General features: G+C 42.0%; 1 pseudogene; it reads right to left on the bottom strand.

Moving 5' to 3' along the window:
- Nucleotides 1-4,597: 4,597 nt before the first annotated feature.
- On the bottom strand, nucleotides 4,598-10,255 carry LOC121288489 (annotated as a pseudogene).
- Nucleotides 10,256-10,681: the final 426 nt, after the last annotated feature.

Raw genomic sequence — 10,681 nt, 5'->3', positions numbered from 1 at the left:
TTTTCAATTATTGTGAGATCGGTTTAGAAAACATTAGTTTATTCAATGCATTGCAGATGAAGTGAATAGTGGAGGCGACCATATGGAGACTCGGTCGATTTTGAAACAATAAACGATTAACCGAAGCTTCACCATTGAACGAGTTGACACTGAGAATGGGATCATCGAACACGGGGTTAGTGAACAGAATATGAATATTGAAACAGATGTGAAAGTGACAGCTGAGAATGCTAGTGCGGATATATAGGAAGAGGAGCAATGGAGAAAGAGACTGAAGCAAAATAGAGGGATGGCGAGAAGGAAAGTGAGAAGATAGTGACAGGCAGCTTTGATAATCGTTCATCAGAATGAACTGCTGAAACTTCAGGAAAATTATGATAAGCAGATTGTTTTGAATTGCTATGACAATTTGTCAAATTTTATGAGATATATTGTATTTCCGGAATGTGTTTATCATTATTAGGTCCTCAATTTATTCTGGTGAATGTTGAGTTTACTGATTTATGAGCAGAAAAAAATAACATAATTCAAATAAATTGAGAAAGTATCGGCCATGTCTGGATATTGAATTATAAGGACTCTGCACTGTTTTAAAGATAAATATCTGCTTAATTAGGAAACGTTTATTTTATCCATATATTTTAACAACTTTGATTGAATGAACAAAATGATTCTAATGATTCTACTGAGCATATGGAACATCCAACTAGTTCACACCAGTAAACAGAAAGTGGAATTGTTGTCTTGCTGAGATCTGTAATTGTAATTTCCTCTAACACAGTCTCTCACTGTGTATCTCAGCTTCTGCCAGCATTGAAATCTATCCTCTGCCTTATTATAGGCTGTTTCAGTCTATCCACCTTCCCAGGTCACTTGTGTGCATTTCTTCACAAATCCTGTTAGGCCTTCTTACTTGTCTTCCTTACTATTTCACTCAATATCTCGAATTCAAACTTCCTTTTCCAACCTGATCCGTAGCTTCAGCGTCGTCACTGCAGTTCTGTGTGTTTTCTTTTTTACTTGAACTCTTGTAGGCTCCGTCAACACAGAGCAACTAATTGTCTGCATCTCTCCATGCCTTCAAACATTCAAGCCTTCAGTATAGAGCCAATTCCCAGTTTAATGCATTGTTTTATTTAACTCTATAAAATGCCTGCTCTCTTCCGCACCCGCACTGCGGCCTCACTTGGGGCACATCCAGCGGATCATGTGCTGACTACAAATGGTTTCCAAACAAATCCCCGATTCATTTTTAAATTGTGTGACAAATGTTTCTGTGTAGGAAAGTAGAACCCTGGCCAATGAATCAGTGTGCAATTCCTCTGCAGTAATAAAGACCTCACTCCCGATCTCGTTAAACTGTTGCTTTAGTAGCAAGCATATTCACTAATTTATTTTACTTCTTTTCTCTCCATTCCAGTTAATTTGATCGCGAATGTGCTCATTCCAATGAAAGTGTGGTCTCTCCAAATAGATAAATTATTACCTTGTAGGAAGGACATGTCCGATCTCCCCATCATTACCACAGACTCCATACTAGTGTGATATATTTCCAGTATTAATTCGTCTCAATACTCCTGTATGTAGACTTATTCACTCCCTCCTTTATGCAAGACCTAATGTGTATGTCTATCTCACAGTCTTCTTCACTGTTGATAAGCTTATGCCAATTCCTTGTAGAGCTTGGAAACAAAATATCGCACTGTGAAACAGTGAATACACTGTGGAGGCAGCAATGAATCGCAAGGATCCAGGTGTAGAGAACGGAACAAAACTCATCATTTTGCTCTGCAATACATACGGCAGTTTTTTCTCTTTAATTGCTATGGATGCCCTGGATTGTTTGTACCATTTAGCAGTAAAGTGCAGAAATGTGGTGTTACATCACAGCCCTCTTTATATCACAGATTCCTCATCACTCATTTTGCAGCTGCTCAGTTCCTGTACCAACACCTACTTACACTGCGACCCAGCGTTAATTCGGAGAGGAACTGGAGAAAACAATATTAATTCAAGTTAATTTCCAAATTATTTTATCACAGGAGGACCTGAAGGGGCACCAGCAACCAAACTAAATTTCATCTCATGTTCTACATTCCCCAAGAAACAGGATGTACACATTGGCCCAGATATTCTGGTCTCCGGATGGGCATTTCTCAGCGGTACCCCAAGAAGAAGCCCTGAAAGACCCCTCGGAAGTCCCAACGCAAGGATGGGGATTGCCCAGGAAGTTTCAACTACTCATGGGAAACCCCCCTCCATCCGGGACTCTGTGAAAACGTCTCCAAACCTGAGGTAATTTCGGAGACGTCAGAGAGATCCAGATAACTCTTGGTAACTATACAGCTGAGCCCCGAATCCCCAACTGGCATTCCCGACTACCTCCTGGCCGACACTCTGACTCGCTCCTGACCCTCCGAATCTCTGACACTTGGACCCACATCTGACCCTCCGCCTTCCCCCGGCCCTCCTGGTAACTGAGGAGATGCACAAGTAGCAGAAAAATGCCTCTTAACAAGAAATCTGCGCTTTTTAACGGAACTAAAACTGTTGTAACCCTCATCAAGAAGATCCTGGAGTTGCCATTGAGCAGGAACTGAACTGAACGAATCATATAAATACTGCGGCCGCAGGAGGAAGTCAGAGTTTGGGAAAAATACGGCAATTAATTCACCTCCTGAATCCCCAAAGCCTGCTTACAAAATACACACCAGGCATCTGATGGGATTCACTTCTCTTCCCAGAAAGTTTAAAGCTCGAAGAAACACCCAAGAAACTCGATCCCTGCCAAGACAAAGTAGGCCAGTGGATAAGGCACCACATCGCGCGCCTGAACCATCGCGCACAATGGGAGAAATGAATTCTATTTGCAAAATGCTCCGCAGCGACTCACCTTCGGCTGAATATTCCAAACCGCCACCAATGACAGTAAGAAAAGGCAAAGATAGAAGACCCATAATAAACCAGCACCTGGAGGACACCCTTCAAACCACGGAACATTCTGGCTGGAAATTTCACTCCTTCATTTTCGTTCGGCCAAACATCTCCGAACTCTCTCGCTCTCTAACCGCACTGTGGACAGCAGTAAACTGGATGGACTGCATGTGTTAGTGAGACAGATTAGCACCACCTTCTCAAGGGAAATCTGGAATTTATAGTAAAGTCCGGCCTGGCCCACGACGCTCATATCCAAAGAAACAAGCAACACATATGAGAAGGAATGCCTTGCTGGAAGCAATGTTGGAGGCAAGAGTCACAAAAAAAATAATCAAAGAAATAACTAAAACTAAAATGAACCATGAAAAGTAAAGCGATGGGGCGGTGCTAACAATCTAACATTTTTTTTTGCAGACAGCAGGCTAAACAACGGAAATAATGCCTTGTTTCTGGGCGGTAAAGATCACTGGCTTTTGAATGTATGAAGCTGTGCGCCGAAAACCCAGAGTGCAGCACATGATTCTCTTCCGCTGCTCGATCCATTCACCACAAATATGTTTGATCCTCATTTTCACGCGTCACATGCTATATTCATGCAGCTGCAGAATGAATTTGTATTTATTTCCATACAACACAATTCACACTCGACACAAGTGATCATAATCGTAATCAAAATATTTTTGACGGCTGCAGAATTAAGTTACAACAGTCTATATCAATTGTTGTTACGTGTAAGTGTGGGAGCAAGATGTCGTCAGCATTGTTCTGAAAGTCGACTCCCCTCGGAAGAGAGGAAGAGTTGAAAGAAATGATTGAGTCGTGACTTGTCGATAGAATAAAGATCCCAAAGCCGAAAATCCATGTTATATAGTGAGATAATTACAGTTAATTCCCATATCAAAATGTGTTTACGCATTTATCATAGAAAATCCGTAATTCATAAAGCAATGAAAAATGACGAGCATTGGAAGCAATATATATTTAAATATAAAGAGAGCGTGAATGGTATGAGAGCCCAATGATAAAATATGTACCAATGTATTATCACTGAGAACAACTACGAAGAAGATTATTTTTATACCTAGGGCTTTTATAAAAATAGTCGAATGATTTCGTATATTAAAGTGTATTTAGTTCCAGACATGCGGACATAACAACCTCTCTGATATATCTGCCACAGCAGCTTTGGATTGCTTTGATGTACAACATAGGAATTTCTGGTACTGTAGCTGTGAATAATATAATTCGATTGAAGGATTCAGTTCCTGGGAATTCACCAGTTTGAATGAATGATACTTCCACTGCTACAGCCCTAATGATGAGAAATCTCCAGCTTTCATTATTGTTTCACGGAGTGTGGGCATCGCTGTCTAGGTCAGCATTTATTACCGAACTCTAATTGCCCTCGAGGAGGTGATGGTGAGCCGCCTTCTTGTTCCGCTGCAGACCACATGGTATATGTATAACCACCGCACTAATAGGAATGGAGTTCCAATATTTTGACCCAGGTTTACTTAATAATATGTCTTGCTACTTTTTTCAGTTCATATCTGACATCGTCCTGCATTATTATTCAGCAGATTGCCTCAATCCGAAATTGTTATTTATTCTATGTTATAATCCTGCCTTCTTCGTTAGGTTCATTTACACCCATTTATTCTTAAGACCGTGTTTCATTAATCACTTTGTATCGGACATATTCCTCCATGCATTGCACAGCTGTGTTGTCCACTTGCGGATCAAACTTGTTCGCGAACAGACGTTCCTGTTGGACGATCCAGGGTAGATCTCCAGACCCATAACCACAGATTAGATGGCGGTACCTTCCTGTGCAAGGCGGATATGTGGCTCCCTTCGCTACATCACCAGCCTCAAAAGGCCACTTCACTGCTCGGGTAACAACTGGGTCACTCTTGTGGTGTCGTGGAGTGTACCGAATGGAGCCGGGTATCTCAGGCATCCTCTGTAAGGTTCCCCAGATGTGTTCGTCGGGGCTGTAGGTGTCCTCGGACTACTTGAAAAACGCTTGGATTTTGGGGTTCGCAAACAAAGTCCTCACAAATTCTCTGGTGACAAGAATGTAGGCACCCCCCACATACATGGGACTGCTTATGGGTGGGGAACTCTTCTTTTGCTGAGTTCTGACGACACCGTTACGGATTTCATAATGAAATTCCCATCGTCTCTGAAAGTCAACATAAAGAGAAACTTTTCTTATTTTCCAATTTACTCTTCATCTTCCAGCCACATCGGAAGTAACAGCAGCAACTACAAACTTTCATTGTCTCATTAATTTATATTTCATCTACTTTTTTTCTGTATATGAAATATGCATAGGTCATGTTGATAGCGAATGATTGAAAAGTGGAAGTAAAGGAGAAACAACAAGGCGGTGGCACAGTGCAATGTTGGTAATGGCCTATTGGAGAGGAATCATGCTGAGGTGTCACCCGGGAAGCTCAGGAATGTGAAATATACGACGGAAATTAGACGGCAATTGGAAGGCAAGCGTTTATTTTAAAAAAAAGAATAAACAGTAACTATTAACTTGCCGGGCCTTCAGAGGCCTGGAAATAGCTAAAAGCACATCACTTTTGCTTTCTTATGTCCAAACCAGCGGGCACCATTTGTGAGCAATGATGTGGTCTGTTTCCATGTTCAAATCAGGCCAATGCAGTGAAAGTAAAGCACATGCAGCAGATAGTTTCAGAAACCGTGTGCTGCACCTGACAAAGAGAGAAAATACTGAGCGACAGGCCGGCTAGGTTACATTGGTTGATGCGACAATGCTGGGACCCATTATGAAGGAAGTCTTAACAATTCTCTTGAAAAAGCAGAGTATGTTTAGAAAAGGTCACCCTGGTTAAACTAAAAGGAAATCGTGGTTGACAAATTGAGATGAGTTTTTTGAAGATGCACCGAGTCGGGTAGGTAAAGGGGAACCAGTTGGTGTAGTACACCTGGATTTCCAAAAAGCTTTTAATATGGCGCCAAAACAAGGGGTACTATCCCGGTATAAGAACCCAATCATTTTGGACTGTGATGAGGAGAAATGTCTTCACTCAAAATCTTGTGAATCTTTGGAATTCTTTACTCCTGAGGACTGTGGATGAATCATCATTGAATACATTTAAGGCAATGATAGATATATTTCTGGATTCTCCGGGAATTACGGGATATGGACAGCGGGAGCAAGAATGGATTTCAATTCTAAGATTAGCTATGATCATATTTAATTGTTAACCAAGATCGATGGGCTGCATGGTCTTCTACTCCCCCCTTTAATTATGTTCTTGTGTCATTGCAACCCGCCGATCAGCACGTTTCAAACATCCAATATGTCAAATATGTCTTGCACTCTTGTTCCTTATATCAAACTGCTTCCACAGTTTCCAGGGTGGTCCTTTCCAGATTTGAACAAATGCCTGTGCTCAAAATAGCAACGATATTTTGGAGAAAACGGTTAGTCTCCAATCAAACACTGCCATTGTAACCGAGGAGGGGGAGAGAGAGGGAGAGGGGAATTGAAGGTGGGTTGGGTGGTTAGCAGGAAAACTAGGACACTGGATAGATGTATGACATGAGCTGATCCATTTACCTTTTTGTAGTTTGGCGGGGCTACTGAGTCCATAATATTCGAGCAGTTCCTGGCCATAAGACTGTTGACTATCTCCCAATTGGTTTTCGTTGGAAAGTCTTGTCCGCAAACATTGATGAGGTATTTCCACGGGACAGGGCTCTGCAGGAGCTCTTCCATACAGTTCAGGTCAGCCTGAACTCTGGACCATGAGGCGTATGTCACCGATTCTAATTTTCTTGCAATGAAGACATTACTGAAGCAGAAAGCGGTGGCCTGGACAGCCGAGTCAAATGGATTTGGAGACTTCCTGTCCACCTGGACACAGTACACATTCTGTGGAGCATAAATGCTTCTTAGGAGCCTCTCGAACATCTCAATGTTGCTAAGGATCACCATGGAATAGGCCAGGGGGAAATCGCGTTCCTCTGTACTTAACGGGAAACTGATGTATTTGCGGTTTTTAACGAAATTGTCGCAGTCTTGCGTCATTGCTAAATAATCCGTTTCAGTGACGGCTTTATGCTTGTTTGCGATAGTGATGGAGTTTAAAACAACCTCTTCAATAGCTTCAGGGTCACCACCTTCCAACAACTCGAGTCCTTTTCTGCCAGAGCCAAGGATACATATCCCACATCGTAACCTGATTTTTGTTTAACTGGTTTCCCGTAGTTTGTGAATGAATTTCCTCTGCAGTGAAAAGCTCGCTAAAGAAAAGTCGCTAAGAGACCGCTCAGGATATATTTCCGGTGTAGCGGCCAGCAAACAGGCTGATCCAACAATCTTGTTCTTCCACCAGTATTTTAAAGATAATTACCAAACCGGATTACCAGATATAGTTGATATTCAGATGTACAATCAGCATTTTTTTTCTCTTGAAAAACGGCTATTCAGCAATTTGAGTAAATTGTGCGCCGAAATTTAAGACACCAATGCATTGAAAAGTGATGTTCCGGGCTGCAATCAGGAGCTGCTCATTCATCGGGATTCAACCGACCACCCGCACCGACAGGTCCCACCTGATCTTTGTGTCTGGTCTCGTGAGCCTTTGTATTTGGTTAGATTCTCTCTCACACCCTCACTTTCTCTGCTCTTTGAATTTCTGGTTTGTTCAATGTCTCAGTTCCTTATCACAGAGATTCGATCCTTCATTCGTAAAAATCCGGGTAACAATTGGTTTCTCCCTCTTGTGACTGGTGTCAATAAGTGTACACTTCCAACATTCTCTATTTCCTGTTCTGCATCTCAGGCCTTTCCTACAAACAATTCTCAGAGAAACAGCAGGAATCTCAGGGTATTTGCAAACAGAGTCCAGGTCCGATCTAATAAATGGGACAAAAGTGACAATAGTTTAATAAAGTCAAGAATCATGTAATTTAATGTCAAATATGAGAGATGTAATATAGGAATAATTGCATTCATATAGCGCGGATGCGGCTTTTGCGCATCCCAAAACTGTTTTAAAGCTAATTAAGCATTTCTCTAATTTCGCCTGTGTTATACTGGGGTACTCAGTGCGTCCCTAGGGCTGCGCCAGACACCTCTGTAATGAACTAACGGCAGTGCAGCTCCACTCATTTTCCACCGTCCTAGACTGCAGCACTTCCTCAGCACACATCTACACAGTGAGGCATTCCCTCAGTGCTGCCCTTCTGATTGTGAGGAAGTGTTTCAGTCCTGCCAGCCGACAGTTCTGCTCTCCATCAGTACTGCCTCTCCGATGTTGTTACTTTCTCTCCAGGATAACATGCTTACTGCCCGCTACTGCCGCAACTCTGACCCTGTCAATAGCTCTTTGATAGAGTCCCTTGCCAACAGTGCAGCAGTCCTTCTGTCCTGCACCTCTGGTCGTACAGCTGTATCTCTACGTCATAACAACTCCCCTCTATACTGGCTGCCTGAAAGGATTGAATTTACTCAGTAACGATGCTCTGATAGTTCAACAGTCCATCACTACTGCCCCTCGGTCAGTAAATTCCATTAGTCCTGCACCTGATGAAATCTTGGGATATGTTGATTGAGTTGGAATGGCATATATTGTCCTTGTGTAGTTTTAAAACGACTTTGTTACAGTGCCATGTAATGAAACGAATTGCATAATTAAAGCCATGGGATGAAGGCAGTGATGAAAACAAACATGGTTAACGGACAGAAGGCACAGAGCCGTGATGGCAAGCCCTTTTATGTTGGTGGTAGATATAGAGTGTTTTTTTCCAGATACCGATAATAGAGTCATTGACTTTTTAAATAGGTATTGATTACCAGGCGAAAGTCTCTAGGGCATAACGTTGCAGATAACACGGAATTCCGAAATGGAGTAAGCAATAAGGCGGATATAAACAGAGAGGTGAAATGGGCAGAAACATGGCAGATACAATTTATCAGAGCAAAGTCTGAAATGATGTATGCTGTGGGGAAGAAGAGGAGTTAAAGTCAATGGTGCGATGGTGCTCGAGTAGAGAGACCTGGTCTCATCGATGTACTGATCTTTGAAGCTGACCTTTCAAGGTTCAACAAACAGACGACATCCTCGCTTTGTTTTGGCTGATTAAGTTACGCAAACAAGAAAGCTTTCCAAAAGCTTCATCAGCCACTATTTTTGACTCAGTTGGGTGACGACATTTCAGAAAGGATACCAGGATCTTAAAGAGGCTGTGCAAATAATTTAATAGAATAGTGCTGGGAATGTGTGACACTTGTTTTGTGGAGGGACTGGAGACCTGTGGCTGTTTTCCTTACAGCAGAGAACTTGAGGGTGCGATCTGAGAAAAGTGTCAAATCCACGAACGATTCTGATAATATAAACAATGAAAATAATTGGAATGTCAGATGGATTGGAAGCCGGACAACACAGACAGAAAATGGTTAGTTCAGCAAACAGGCAGCATGCTGAAACATGTTTTACATAGTGATATGCTGTTATCTTGATCACAGCGTCTGAAAGGCGGGTGGAAAAAGAATTAATAGTAACGTCCCAAAGAGAAAAGGATAAATATTTGAAGGGATTAGTTTTCCCTGGCCTTGGGGTGACAGCGGACGACGGATCTAATTATAAGGGTCTGCTAAAGAGCAGAAGTAAGATGAGATGTCTGCCCGCCTTCCTGTTATCTCATTCTATAACGTTATGATTCTAGAGTGAATTCACCAGCAAATGGGTAGCTGATAGACCTGTTTAGCTATGTAGCTAAGTCCTTGGTTGGAGGGATTGTCCAATGAAGGAAGATTAAGCAGACTGGGCCTTCATTCCCTGGAGTTTTGAACAATAATGCGTGATCTCATTCAAACTTGCAAAATTCTTAAAGGGCTCGACAGGACAGATGTAGGTTCGTGATTCCTGTGACTGGGGAGGGGGGCGGCGGTATTAGAACCAGGAGACACAGTCTCAGTATAAGGGGATTTAGGACTGAGATGAGGACGAGTTTCTTCACTCAGCGGGTGGTATATCTCTGGAATTCTATGACCCAGAGGGCTGTGGACGGTCAGACATTGGGTACAAGGCTGAGCTGGATAGATTTCTGCATGCCAAAACATCAGGGGATACGGGGATAGCGCAGCAAACAAAACGTTGAATTGAAGATCAGCCATGATCTCATTGAATGCACAGCAGGCTCGAAGAGCTGAATGGCCGACTCCTGCTCCTTGTGTTCTTAAATTCACCTCATTCATTATATTCAAACTGAGAGAGGCGATGGGACCACATACTTACAAGACTTTGGCAAGAAGGTTCTTGTTTTGTCCCATGATATGATGTTTTTTGAGGACATAATTTTTAAACTAAACTTTCTGGTATGTCACAGTTTAGACCATAAACTGAAATACATATTTATCAAACAGCAATGAATAATAATGTCAGGGCCTTCCGTTACTTCTGCCTTCTGAAAATTTGGAAATAACAGCCACATAACATATGTTATCACTGCTGAGTGCCTGCCCCGAGTGTGATTTTGACACTAGCCATCTTAAATAGTGCTCTTTATTTTTCTGATGGCATCAGGAGAACAGCAAATATCGAACAATTTAGCCTAAATTGTCCTTTGAGAAATCTCTTTGCTTTAATCAGAACAAAATAAATGTAAGTATATTTACAAATGAAATAGAGCTGCAGATAGAGCTCATGAAAGGTTCCCAAAATGCTAATTTCTGAATTGAAACGTTTAGGACCAGCAG

Source organism: Carcharodon carcharias, chromosome 15, assembly GCF_017639515.1.
Source record: "Carcharodon carcharias isolate sCarCar2 chromosome 15, sCarCar2.pri, whole genome shotgun sequence".
Classification (NCBI taxonomy): domain Eukaryota; kingdom Metazoa; phylum Chordata; class Chondrichthyes; order Lamniformes; family Lamnidae; genus Carcharodon; species Carcharodon carcharias.
Note: the sequence above shows the minus strand (reverse complement) of the source record. Positions and strands in the feature narration are given on the sequence as shown.